At 34.8% G+C, this 12,430-nt stretch overlaps 2 pseudogenes; both read left to right on the top strand.

Moving 5' to 3' along the window:
• The first annotated feature begins 313 nt into the window (after positions 1–313).
• On the top strand, positions 314–925 carry LOC149266595 (26S proteasome non-ATPase regulatory subunit 12 homolog A pseudogene; annotated as a pseudogene).
• Positions 926–6,141: 5,216 nt separating this feature from the next.
• LOC149266594 (heat shock cognate 70 kDa protein-like) lies at positions 6,142–8,001 on the top strand (annotated as a pseudogene).
• The last annotated feature ends 4,429 nt before the right edge of the window (positions 8,002–12,430 follow it).

Below are 12,430 nucleotides of genomic sequence, written 5' to 3'. Positions count from 1 at the left end.
TATATATCTTGCCAAAAATGTGGTGCGGTGAACAGTGTATGAATTTCAAAACCCAAAAACGAGTCAGTTGATGGTTTCGGGCTCAATATATGTCTCAACAATATTTGTCCCAATATTTTTAAAGAAGAAACTTCACGGGCTCTAAGAACATTTAGCGGTATTTAACAAACAATTTGTCTATTCCATCTTACTGGTGAATACCTGTGAGAACTAGATTAGAAAAGACTCTCTCCATCCCTTAACGCACGGAAAAAAAACACCGCGTTAGATCATAAACTGCGTGCTGGTGGAAGATGGAACAACCATGAGCGCTATGGAGGAAGAAGCTTCCACGGGACCTCCGGACGCTGGTCGTCCCTCCGCGAGGCCTGCCGGAGCCGATCTGGACTCTATTGACCGTGAAATTGCTGCGCAGAGGAAAGTAGCCCTCCAGGAAGGCAAATTGGATGCTGCAATAGATGCTCTTTCAAATATAGAGAAGCAGATGAGGCTTGCTGCTGATGTTTCTAGAACTCGAAAGGTGGTAGTGGCGATAGTGCAGATTTTTTATGAAGCGCGTGCATGGAAGACACTAAGTGAGCAAATTAGCGTTCTTTCCAAGAAAAGAGCACAGCTGAAGCAGGCAGTCACTGCGATGGTTCAGCAAGCCATGCAATATATTGATGAGACACCTGACCTCGATACATGTGTTGAACTGATCAAAACACTAAATAATGTCTCAGCTAGGAAGATTTATGTCGAAATAGAAAGGGCCCGGTTGGTTAGGAAGCTTGCAAAAATCAAGGAGGAGCAGGGTCTTATTGCCGAGGCTGCTGACTTAATGCAAGAAGTTGCAGTGGAGAGAGATCACATTCATGTTATGTTATGTGCAGAGTTAGACATCTTGCGCAGCTCCAATTCCCACGCATTCAACACAACACAATAAAATGAAGCAGTGCGCATGTTATCCATCCAAAACAATGGTCAAAACAGTGTAACATTTGGAATAGCAATGGCCAAAAACCTGTTGCAATTCGGGGACCAGAGCACCGCAGACGTAGAGTTAAAGTTAATCGCTTCAGACGGGACAGAGTACGAACGGAATCCTCTTTATCTTCATTCTCAAGTTCTGATAAAATCTGAATTTTATGAAACCATACTGTCTGAACGCTGGTCTACTGTTAAGCCGCCTATTAAAATCAAGATAACGAGCCCTTGCAACACCAGTTTCAACATCCCAACTCCGCCTTTAGAAGCTCGAACCTTGAATTTGAGTTTTACCACTTGAGAATTTCAACCAACACAATATTCAGTAGGGACCCGGAGACGACGGTAGGAAAACCGAAGAGCGGTGATTCAAACCTGTGACGTCGACGGGGAGGTGTTGGAGCCTCAAGATTAGTTACAACGTGTAGGGAAAAAACTGAAGCATGCAGGAAACATTATGCTAGCGGTTGTAGACCAAAGCTTCAAGATGAGGAAGAGAGCCCAGGGCTGTGGAGCGCTCAGTATTATAATGCCTAAAGAATATAAAAAACCCCTGCCAAAATAATCAAGTACCCAAAAATCACATCTGACAGACAAAGGGGCGTTTCTGAGTGGAGACAGAGAGGAGTAACTCACGATGAATATTAGGTAGCCATTGAGGCATAGTTGCGCTTTTGCAATGGTAGTGACCACTTATTTGACCTGTAAACCCTCACAAAAATAGGCTACAACTCCTGGAAGAGAGAATTTTCTAACTGCTGCCAATAAATAGTGATGGCAGAGAATGTTTCATGCAACAAAAGAAAGGCAGAGAATGCTAGTGTAACGCTTGGCAAAGATTTGACAGTCTGAGGACAGAACATTGATGCAGAGAATTCTCATAGAAAATAACGTATATCATCATCGCTGGTAAATGATATGAGCCGTTTCCAAATTTCTTTTAAGAATTATATGTATCAGCAGCATAAAAATCGGTAAAGAATCACATGCATCGTTAATAGGGATGGCAGATAATAGGTGGCACTACAGGTTGAAGCGATAGATTTGTTATGCGCAAGGAGGTCTGAGACGCTGACAAGCCAGAACGGTTGAAAGACAGAGAATGAGGGCATAACTTGCCATAAATTTAGTGGACAGGAAAATGTCTGCAGTTCTGACATGCAAAGAGAGGCCACAAAACAAGTGGCTCAAATATGAGCAGGGCAGGAGATCGCCCGCTCTGATACCATGTTAAACACACATGGAAAACATAGAATAGGAAAGATAAATCAGTGAGTACATTTTTTTATTAACAATAGATATACATTTATAGTACAAATATGTGACTCTTGGGTTTCAGATCCCAAGGTCTCTTGGACTCCTTTTGTCCATTCGACTTCCACACTAACCCACTTAGGATTAGGTGTCCAACAAATATAAAATAAACTATTTATAAATTATCTGATTATAAACATATTTTTAATAATATTTTGTTTTATATAATATGTATTAAAACCTAAAGCATTTTTTTAATATTTGTTAAGATCTAAGATTAACATAAATAAAATGAAATTATAAAAAACTAATATTATAAAAATATGAAAACTTAAATTTATAAAAAACACATAAGGGAAAAACCTAAATAATATAGCATCTAAATCATTGAAAATTATAAAACCCAAATATATATATATATATATAAATTATTTTAATATTTAATAACATAAAATAAAAATGAAGCTGAGGAATTGATTTCTACTTAATAACCTGCAGAATTTTTTTAGCCGGGCTCTAGATGCTTTAAAAACTAATAATAGTGAAAAAAAACATCTTAGTATTAGTCTTAAAATGACTTTAAAAAGCTCAAAACTATTTAAATAATGAACTTGTTATTTTATATATATATAACATAGAATTGTAAAAGCTAATCTAGTTTTTTTTATTAGATATTAATTTTTTTTTAAAGTGTGTTAGATTTTTTTTTACAGTTTTTTTAATATTATGTTTTGGACTATAATTCATATTTAAATATCTATTTTGTATTTAATTTACAAATTAAAAGGATTAATCTGCTTGTATCATAATACTCATGAATAAAATAAATTTTACTAATAATATATATTTTTTTATTCGTCAATATCTATTTATTGATTATATTCATGTTAGTTGTTTATATTCATATTCATTGATTATATTCATGTTTTTATATTTTTCATTGATTCAAATTACTTTTCACAATATGTACATCTTTATTGCAGACAAATTCTAAAGTTATTTTACTTTTATTAGAACATTTTACATCTCATCGTATATGTATCTTTACTTTATGCAAATTGACATTTGCAATATCTAGGGAAAAAATGAAAGGTTTTCATCATCATAGGTTGATGATATTTTAATTCAGGGTTTCATATAATCTTTTTTACTCTACAAAAGTGAGTGTTCATATTTTCAAATTTCTCACATGGAAAAAATACCTTGCTGTTTAATAGCAAAGAGAATTTGGATTTTGATTGATTGGGGTTTGAGCTAAGCTCTAGTAGATAAAACATAAGGAAGGGGTGAAATTGATGGACATGCTAATGAAATTGACCTCTATTATTTGGAATTGGACACCGATTATCAATGTTTTGAAACTGATAATCATCTTATTCCAAAATACACATTTTCACTACCACGACAACTTATTCCAAAATACACATTTACACTACCATGACAAGTGTATGTATAACATTTTATAGTCTTTTCATTCTCGTTAATCCTCATAAGTGTCAATTAACAAATGACATGGTAAATTTTTAATCAAACTTTATAAAAAATTAATTTAAACAAAGTTTAATCAAATAATTTAGATATAAAAAAAATTAGTGATGTGAATTACAATAATTAAAAGACACCTAAGGTTATTGCAATTTTTTATTATAAATTAAAATAATAACTTGAAAATACAAATAACAATAATATAAATACAAATATATATATATATAAAAGACTTTGGAACAATAAATATAGAGAACGTCTTCTATTACAATTGAGCTTCTACACTTTTATATTTTATATAATTAAAAATGGTTAAGAATGATAAAGAAAGTTAGAATTTTTATTATTTTATATTAAATAAATGTTAAGAATAATAAAGAAAGTTAATCTGGACCACGAATGAATGCATTATTATGATAATCCCCATAAATTAGCCGAGAAAAAAAACTTTAGTCCACCAAAAGACTTAAAAATTTACCAAACTTGAAATGCCGGTTATTGTTGGATAAGTTCAAGTGAGAGCCAGAAATTTGAAGTGTAATAGAAAGAAAATAATGTGTAACGTCAGATTACAGGCTCAAGATCCAATACTAGGAGACGACGAAACTCTGAGGGGCCACCGACTGAATAAACGCCTTCTGCCGCCCCGCGTTGATGAGAGAGCTGTTACTCTCTGTGTTGTACCTGTTATTTGCCCAACCACAAACTCTGGTGACGACCTTACCGTTTCGCTCAACTATGATTTCTTTCCTGGCACTCCGTCGCGTTTGTGGATTTTAATAGTTGAGCAGGAGCTGCAAGCTCTCCCACCTGCCTGCACAGCCGACGGATTCTATTTTCCTTCCTCTATCTCCTACTTGCAATGGACTTTGCCACGCCTTCCCCTGTTGAGAATTTAACCAGAAGCACTAACAGAGAGTTGAAGCACCATGTGGTGATGTTCCCGTTCATGGCTCAAGGCCACATAATCCCCTTCCTGGAGCTCGCAACGCTGCTTGCCAAACGAACCGGATTCGCCATCACGATAGTCAACACGCCTTTCAACATCAAAAGATTCAGACCCGAGATTGATTCCACTGGCGAGACGGTCTGGCTATCCGCCTGGGCAACCAATAGACGGTCTGGCTATCCGCCTTAGAATTCGTTGGAATCCACACAGAAGCTTCAACACCTTCTCATGAACAGCGTTAGAATTCCTAACCGCTATTATGTAAAAATGAGAAACCAGAGTGCCGAGTGCTTTAAAAAGACACGCAGATGCCGAAGAAACTTTCTGTGTAGATTATAAACAACATGTTCTCCTTGCAGTAGCTGGTAAGAACATCGGTTGAGCGGGTAAATAAATTCAAATTCGAACATCGAATGAGCGGGTAAATAAATTCAAAATCAAATTTCAAATTAGCCTGTCATTAATGCGTATATTGTATTGTATACCCTGGTATTTATGGGCAGTATCATGTATGCTATGGCCATGAGCCGCGTTCTCGTGGATATTGTATGGTCATGGAGCAGTCACCGGAAATAATTTTTTTTGCCGACAAACAGAATGATCCGCAGATGCAGAAGTGTACTTCACACTGACCCTGCAGAGAAAAAGGTACTCTTAAAGACTAACAAAGGCCCTATAGCATGCGATTTATTGGTTGCCGTGGGAACTTTGCTCTCCAGAATACTACTCGTCATGAGAATCCAATAAAGAAGATCTGCTCTCGCAGAGTATACTACTCATCATGAGAATCCAATAAAGAAAATCTGCTCTCCGAGAGTACTACTCATCAGTTGAACTCGCCTCCCCAGAATACTATGACGTGTGAACCTCTTCGGCGGTGAAAAGCTTTCATGCGTGTAGTGTCGTTTCTAATTAAATGGACTTTCCGTTGATTAATGTGAGTCGATTCCCATGATATTATTTAATTTATAAATTTAATGGAATTTTGGTATGATTTTTGTTAAAATTTAGTAAATATTTTGAGAAATTTGATTTATAGTTATGAGATTTCAAGGTTTCGAGTATTTAAAAAGTTTTTGATAATGCTAAAGTAATTTAAATTGAAAAAAAAATTGAACGAATTTGTAGCTTCGTTACGAATTTGTAATTTCGGTAGACAACACGTTATGTTGTGAGGTCAGAACAAATGACTGTATGAGGTGAAACGCCTGACGGCGTATTCACTGAGACACATGTGAAAATCTGACGGCGTATTCACTGAGACAAATGTGAAAATCTGACGGCGTATTATGTTAATTAAAGAAAGTAATTGTAAGCATTTATTTGGCATACCGCCACTTTCAATCGAGAAGACCAAACAAAATTAAATAGAGTGGATTCCCGTAGTCCAGAATTTTTCTGTTAAATGTATAAATTGCATGCTCTAGGTACTCTACTCCACGGGTACGAATTGTGAACTTCTCTTACTAGCGATTAATATTATGGAGATGGATGCGAAACGTAAAGGTAAAGCTATTGGCATTGATCTAGGGACAACTTACAGCTGCGTAGCAGTGTGGCAGCAAGATAGAGTCGAAGTTATTGTTAATGATCAGGGCAACCGGAGTACTCCTTCCTTCGTTGCTTTCACTCCCTCCGAGAGCTTTGTGGGAGACGCTGCAAAATACCAGATCGGCACAAATCCCCGGAATACCATATTTGATGCCAAGAGACTCATTGGAAGGCGATTTACCGATCCCTCTGTGCAGAGTGACATGAAACTCTAGCCCTTTACTGCCATCGCTGGAGAAAATGAAAAGCCCCTTATCCAAGTTGATTACAAGGGTCAAAGGAAGGAATTTGCAGCCGAGGAAATCTCTTCGATGGTATTAATCAAAATGAAGACGACGGCTGAAGCGTACCTCAACTCTGAAGTGGAGAATGCCGTTATCACTGTACCGGCCTATTTTAGCGATTTCAGAGGAAGGCTACTAGAGACGCGGCTATCATTGCCGGTCTTAACGCCATGAAAATTATTAATGAACCCACTGCCGCGGCTATAGCTTACGGATTTGGTACAGAGGTTTATTCCTCCCATGGAAAGAAGACTGTCTTGATTTTCGACCTTGGCGGAGGCACCTTTGATGTATCCATTGTTAATATCGAGAGAGGTAAATTTGAGGTGAAGGTTGTCGGAGGGGACACGCATTTGGGTGACGAAGATTTTGACAACAGAATGCTCAATCACTGTGTTCAACATTTCAACAGAAAAAATAAAACGGAAATGAACGCAAGTGCTAAAGCTCTTCGGAGGCTCCGGGCAGAATGCGAAAGGGCAAAAAGAAATCTGTCATCCGTGGTAGAGACTGTGATAGATATCGACTGTCTATACGAAGGGCTGGATTTTCACATGAAAAGTACAAGAGCCAAGTTCGAAGAGCTCAACATGGATTTCTTTGACAAGTGCATAAGAATCGTCAGTGAATGTCTAGAAGATGCCAGGATGAGCAAAGAAGAAATTAACGAAGTCGTATTAATTGGAGGTTCCACACGGATTCCAAAGGTACAGGAACTCCTCCAAGATTTCTTCCATGGAAAGACACTTTGCAAAAGCATAAATCCTGATGAAGCTGTTGCGTATGGCGCTGCAGTTCAGGCAGCTGTCTTGAATAATGAAGACATCCACTTAGTCCTTCAGGACGTCACATCTTTGAGTCTTAGAATCAAAGTTACAGGGGGTGTCATGTCTGGACTCTGTATTCGTTCCGAGAAATACTCCCATTCCAACTCAGTGGGAGGATTCTTACACTACAGCGTGTGACAATCAGGTAAAAGTGTCTTTTCGAGTGTATGAAGGCGAGAGAGCAATGGTTGCGGACAACAATCTGCTGGGTGAATTTCAGTTGAGTGGAATTCCGGCGGCCCGTTGTGGAGTGCCAAGCCTTGCAGTTGTCTTTGAATTGGACGCAGACGGAATTCTGAAGGTGTCAGCCCGGGAAAGGGGAAGTGGGGTAAGCAATTTCATTACTATAGCGAACTATGGTGGTCGGCTGAGCAAAGAGGAGATCAAGAAAATGAGAGGTGATGCCGAGAGATTCAGAAGGGAGGATGAAGAGGTAAAGAAGAAGCACAGTGCCAGAGTCGATTTAGAGAATTACGTTTACAACGTGAGAAGCAGAGTGAAAGAAGCCGAGAGCAAGGGAGAGATGAATGTGACAGTGGCAGCGGATATTGTGCAGATGCTGAATAGTGTGGAGGAATGGTTGGATGAGAAGGAGAGTGCGCAGCTTTTCGAGTTGGAAGAGAAATTGAGAGGTTTGAAAAATGAAATGCAAACTTTGACAGGAGTAGGAGAATTAGATATTTAGTTGAAATTGTGTGATGCACCGTTTTGTAGAAAGTTAATAGACATTGGTATATCATGTTTTGTCGTCTTGGAACAACATAAACAATTTTTTGTCTTTTCACATCTAGGAGGCTCTGTTACTATTATGCCGATAAAGTATTTTTGGTGAACATCTGAATGTAGTGGGGAATTTCAAATGATGGGCAGTTCTGTTTACAAATTTGATGTCATGGCAAGATGGGGTTTACAATGTTTTTCATCAACCTTGTTTTTGCGCGTTTTTATATTTATGAAACACAGTGATGCAGATCTATTTTAACTTCTAATTTATTGAATATTCCGAAGTATTTTTATTAAATGTATTTGTTATATGAATTAGGAAAATTTATTTATTAATTATAAATAATAAATAATAATTTAATTATATTTAAATAAAATAATGTTGTTTAATGATGAATTATATTTGTTGGTTCTAAATAGGTTATCTAATAAAAATATTTCAAATATTCATAAAATAATGTTAATCTAATTTATTTAATAATTTAATTATATTTAAAATCAAATAATATTATTAAATATTAATTTAATTCATTTTACATTAGTTCTATAAACCATGTGTTACATTAGCTTTATAAAGCAGGTAGAGGAATTAAATTGGTTGGGTGTAAATTTTTTTGATCAATCTTATATTGTATTAAGAATTTTGTTCCCAGAAATCTAAATGGATTTTTTTTTTTAATATTGTCATTTGAATATGTGATTATTTTTTCCTTGTCGTAAATATATCAATCTACATCCTGTGTTTTTTGTTTTTTTTGAAGTTTTATTATTATGTTATTACTTGGTTGGTTAATCATTTTTATAAGAATTAGATGATAATACTTTTTTGCTTATTATTAAGTAATTAAAAAATAACAATTTCTAAATTTTGTTTTTTTTAAGTTTTATTATTATGTTATTATTTGGTTGTTTAATCATTTTTATAAAAATCAATTAGAAATAGATGATAATACTTTTCTGTTTATTATTAAGTAATTATAAAATAACAATTTCTATATAATTGATGATGAGCCACACTTGTGTTCTAAATCTGTAGCTCAAAATTTTCTCTTATATGATTTTTACCAAAAAACTTTACTTAACTTTTATATAATTTTATCAATAAATTATAAACATAAACAATTTTTTATTACAAATTATTAATCAAATAAATATATTTTTTATTTTATAATCCAACCCATAATAATTTTATTTATTTTTTATAATAAAATTAATAATATTCTTAATTTTTATTCTATTTCAAAACTATACATCTAAATTTTATTTTTATTTTTAATATAAAATCATGTAATAATATCTTCTCCCCATTATTCCATGTGATATAAACATCATTTAGTACATTATGATACTAAATTACCCCATATGGTCTGAACATCATTAAAAATAAATTATATATTATTACGAAATTCAAAAATCAAATATTTTAATTATTAAAAATAATTTTAATTCATACTGATTCAAAATGTCACAAATATTCAAGGAATAATCAAAATAACCCATAATGAAGAATAAGCAAGGTGTTATGTGCCATCTATACACTCCTAATTACGACGAAGGCGTTCTTTAATGGAGGTTCTCATCCAACTTTCGTCCTGAGAAATGGCCATCTGATTTTCATCATTCTGACTTATTTGGCCTACATCCGGAAAATCTCCACTCGCAACTTAAAGTGAGAGGGTGATTTAATACTTTTGAAATTTTTAAAACAATAAATCTTTATGTGTTGATTCAAATTTTATGTCATGCAGACTGAAATTTGATTTTGGATTCATAATTTTAGTGACATTTACATGGAAATTTTCCAGGTTTATTGAAATTTGACTTTTAAATTTATTGTTTGGCTAGTTAACTTGTAATTTTGATTAGAAGCTTTGTTTGATTCATTGTATTTAAAGGGTAACCAAATTCTAGGTTTTGCAAATGAGAAATTGTCATAACAGAAAATATCGAGGGTTGAAGTTAGGATTAGTTTGTTAAATTGTTATTTTTAATTCAGAGGATTTTCTTTTGTATCGAGGGTTGAAGTTAGGATTAGTTTGTTAAATTGTTATTTTTAATTTAGAGGATTTTGTTTTGTTTTGTTGTTTTAATTATATATAGATATTTTTCTATTGTTTTTTTTATATATAGATTTTATTATGTTGGTAGGTATATTTATTTCAACTTATTTATATGAGAATTTCATAAATTAATGGATAAGATTTGATTTCTAGAAAATATTATGTCTTATATACCATTACCAATTTTCAAATAATATTACAAGAGGTAAAACAATGCTATTATTCTTATCTTTCACTGAGTACTTTTCTGCCTTAAGATAAGTAGTTCTAATACTATCTAGTTAGAACGTAATCCCTTCAATTACTCTGATTTTTACTTCAAAAATCACTCCAATTTTGGGACTACACACATCTATCTTAGCCTTTTACTTCAAAAATCACTCCAATTTTGGGACTACACACATCTATCTTAGCCTTTTACTTCAAAAATCACTCCAATTTTGGGACTACACACATCTATCTTAGCCTTTTACTTCAAAAATCACTCCAATTTTGGGACTACACACATCTATCTTAGCCTTCCTCTATTTCTCGATCTTAGAAACGAATCTCTCATAAATTTAATATTCAAGTTACATCTTTCCTTGGCTATTTCATTATTGTGTAAAGGTTCTGAAATATTTTCCTTTGTAATATTTGTTTGCATTTGATTCAACTTAAATAAAAACACTGTGAGAAAGAGCACGAGGAGTTACACGGTGGGAAAGAGCATGAGGAGTTTGCTTGTTTGACCATTTTTATTTACTTTTTATATTTTATAGCATTTGTTGACACAATGAGTTGAGTACTCAACTGGATTTGATCTCGAGATTTAAAGCTAACTTCATTTTCAAATGGTACATTCAAAGTGATCATAGGTCTAGACTACCATACTCGTAGAGTTAACTTCATCTTCAAATAGTACATTCAAAGTGATTATAATTCGGACTCCCCTACTCGTAGAATTTTTGACCTGTGGATGATGTGTTGGAAGATATTAATTCCAACCACCTGCCATTAATGCAGCTGCTAGACTGATATGGAGGATTCGGCGAACGCATTGACAAATGGATAGCTTCCTGGAGAAGCCACCAATTCCACCGACTTCAGAAGCTTCCTTGTTGTGTATAAAAGCTATTCAAGCAATCAAATGAAGCAAGTTCTGTGTTTTGGTGTATGATCTTTGATTTGGTATCAAAGCTTGGTGAGCGCTGCAAAGTTCTTCTGAGAGGGTGCGTTCCAGGGAGGCTGGAGCTGTAGAAGAACACCGTGAGAAGCCTGCTTGTGAGAGCCAGTCAGGAAGATGAGTGAGGCATTCGAGCCACTGTAAGGAGGACATTAAGATTGAGTTCAAGAGCGGTGTGCTTACCGTGAGCGGAGAATAGCAGAAGGAGAAGATTGACAAGTCCAAAAAATGGCACCGAGAGGAGCGATTGGTCGGTAAATTTATCCAACAGTTCCGTTTGTCGGACGGTGATATGGAAAACGTCAAAGCGAGCTTGGAGAATGACGCGCTGGTGGTGAGCGTGCCAAAGGTGAAGAAGAAGGTTGGTGAAGTGAAAGTTATCAGTATAGAATTCGGGGGCGACAACTAGAAACGTTGTTTGGAAGTGACGACAATTTCAGTATATCTTTGATTTTCTGTTTTCTCATTGGAATCTGTTGCTATGATAATCTTTATCAAAATTCCATTTGCACCTCAGACTTTAGAGTAGCCTGTTGGATAGTTGAGTTATAAATCTGTAACAAGCAGTAGAAGGTGATTACTCTTTATTAGGAATTTTGGCCATGGCAATGTGAAGATTTAATTGCTATCATTTTATCACTATATATACCGATTGCGAGTGTATCTTTTCGAAAAAAAGGAAAAAAAAAGAAGGCGGCAATGATATATTGGATAAAATTTTATGATTGAGGGTTTATATTTGGGAAAAAAATTGTACCTTGGTGGTTGATACTAAAGGATTTATAAGCTTATTGAAAATGGCTAACATGTTGGCAAAATCATATTTATCTGACTCTAACAAGTTAGAAGGTGAAAATTATGCAAATTGGAAGTTTAAGTTGTAGACTTTGATGGAAGGCAACAATACATGGGCGATTGTGTCTGGAGTTGAAGTTAAGCTAGTGTCTCCTCAAGCCACAGATGCTGTAATTCAAGATTGGGAACGATGGGAAAACAAAGCAAAGGTGATTTTGCGGATGACGGTTAAAGACAACATTATTCCACACATTAGAGAGTGCAAAACATCCAAGGAGACATGGGACATTCTCAAAAATTTGTATGAGACGAAGACTATAAATCAAATATTGTATTTAAAGAGTAAGCTTCTTTCAATTAAGATGGAAGAA

Source organism: Pinus tabuliformis, chromosome 6, assembly GCF_031772625.1.
Source record: "Pinus tabuliformis cultivar Carrire ecotype Pingquan chromosome 6, CPIR1, whole genome shotgun sequence".
Lineage (NCBI taxonomy): Eukaryota > Viridiplantae > Streptophyta > Pinopsida > Pinales > Pinaceae > Pinus > Pinus tabuliformis.
The sequence above is the reverse complement of the archived record's forward strand: the minus strand, read 5'-3'. Positions and strand labels throughout refer to the sequence as shown.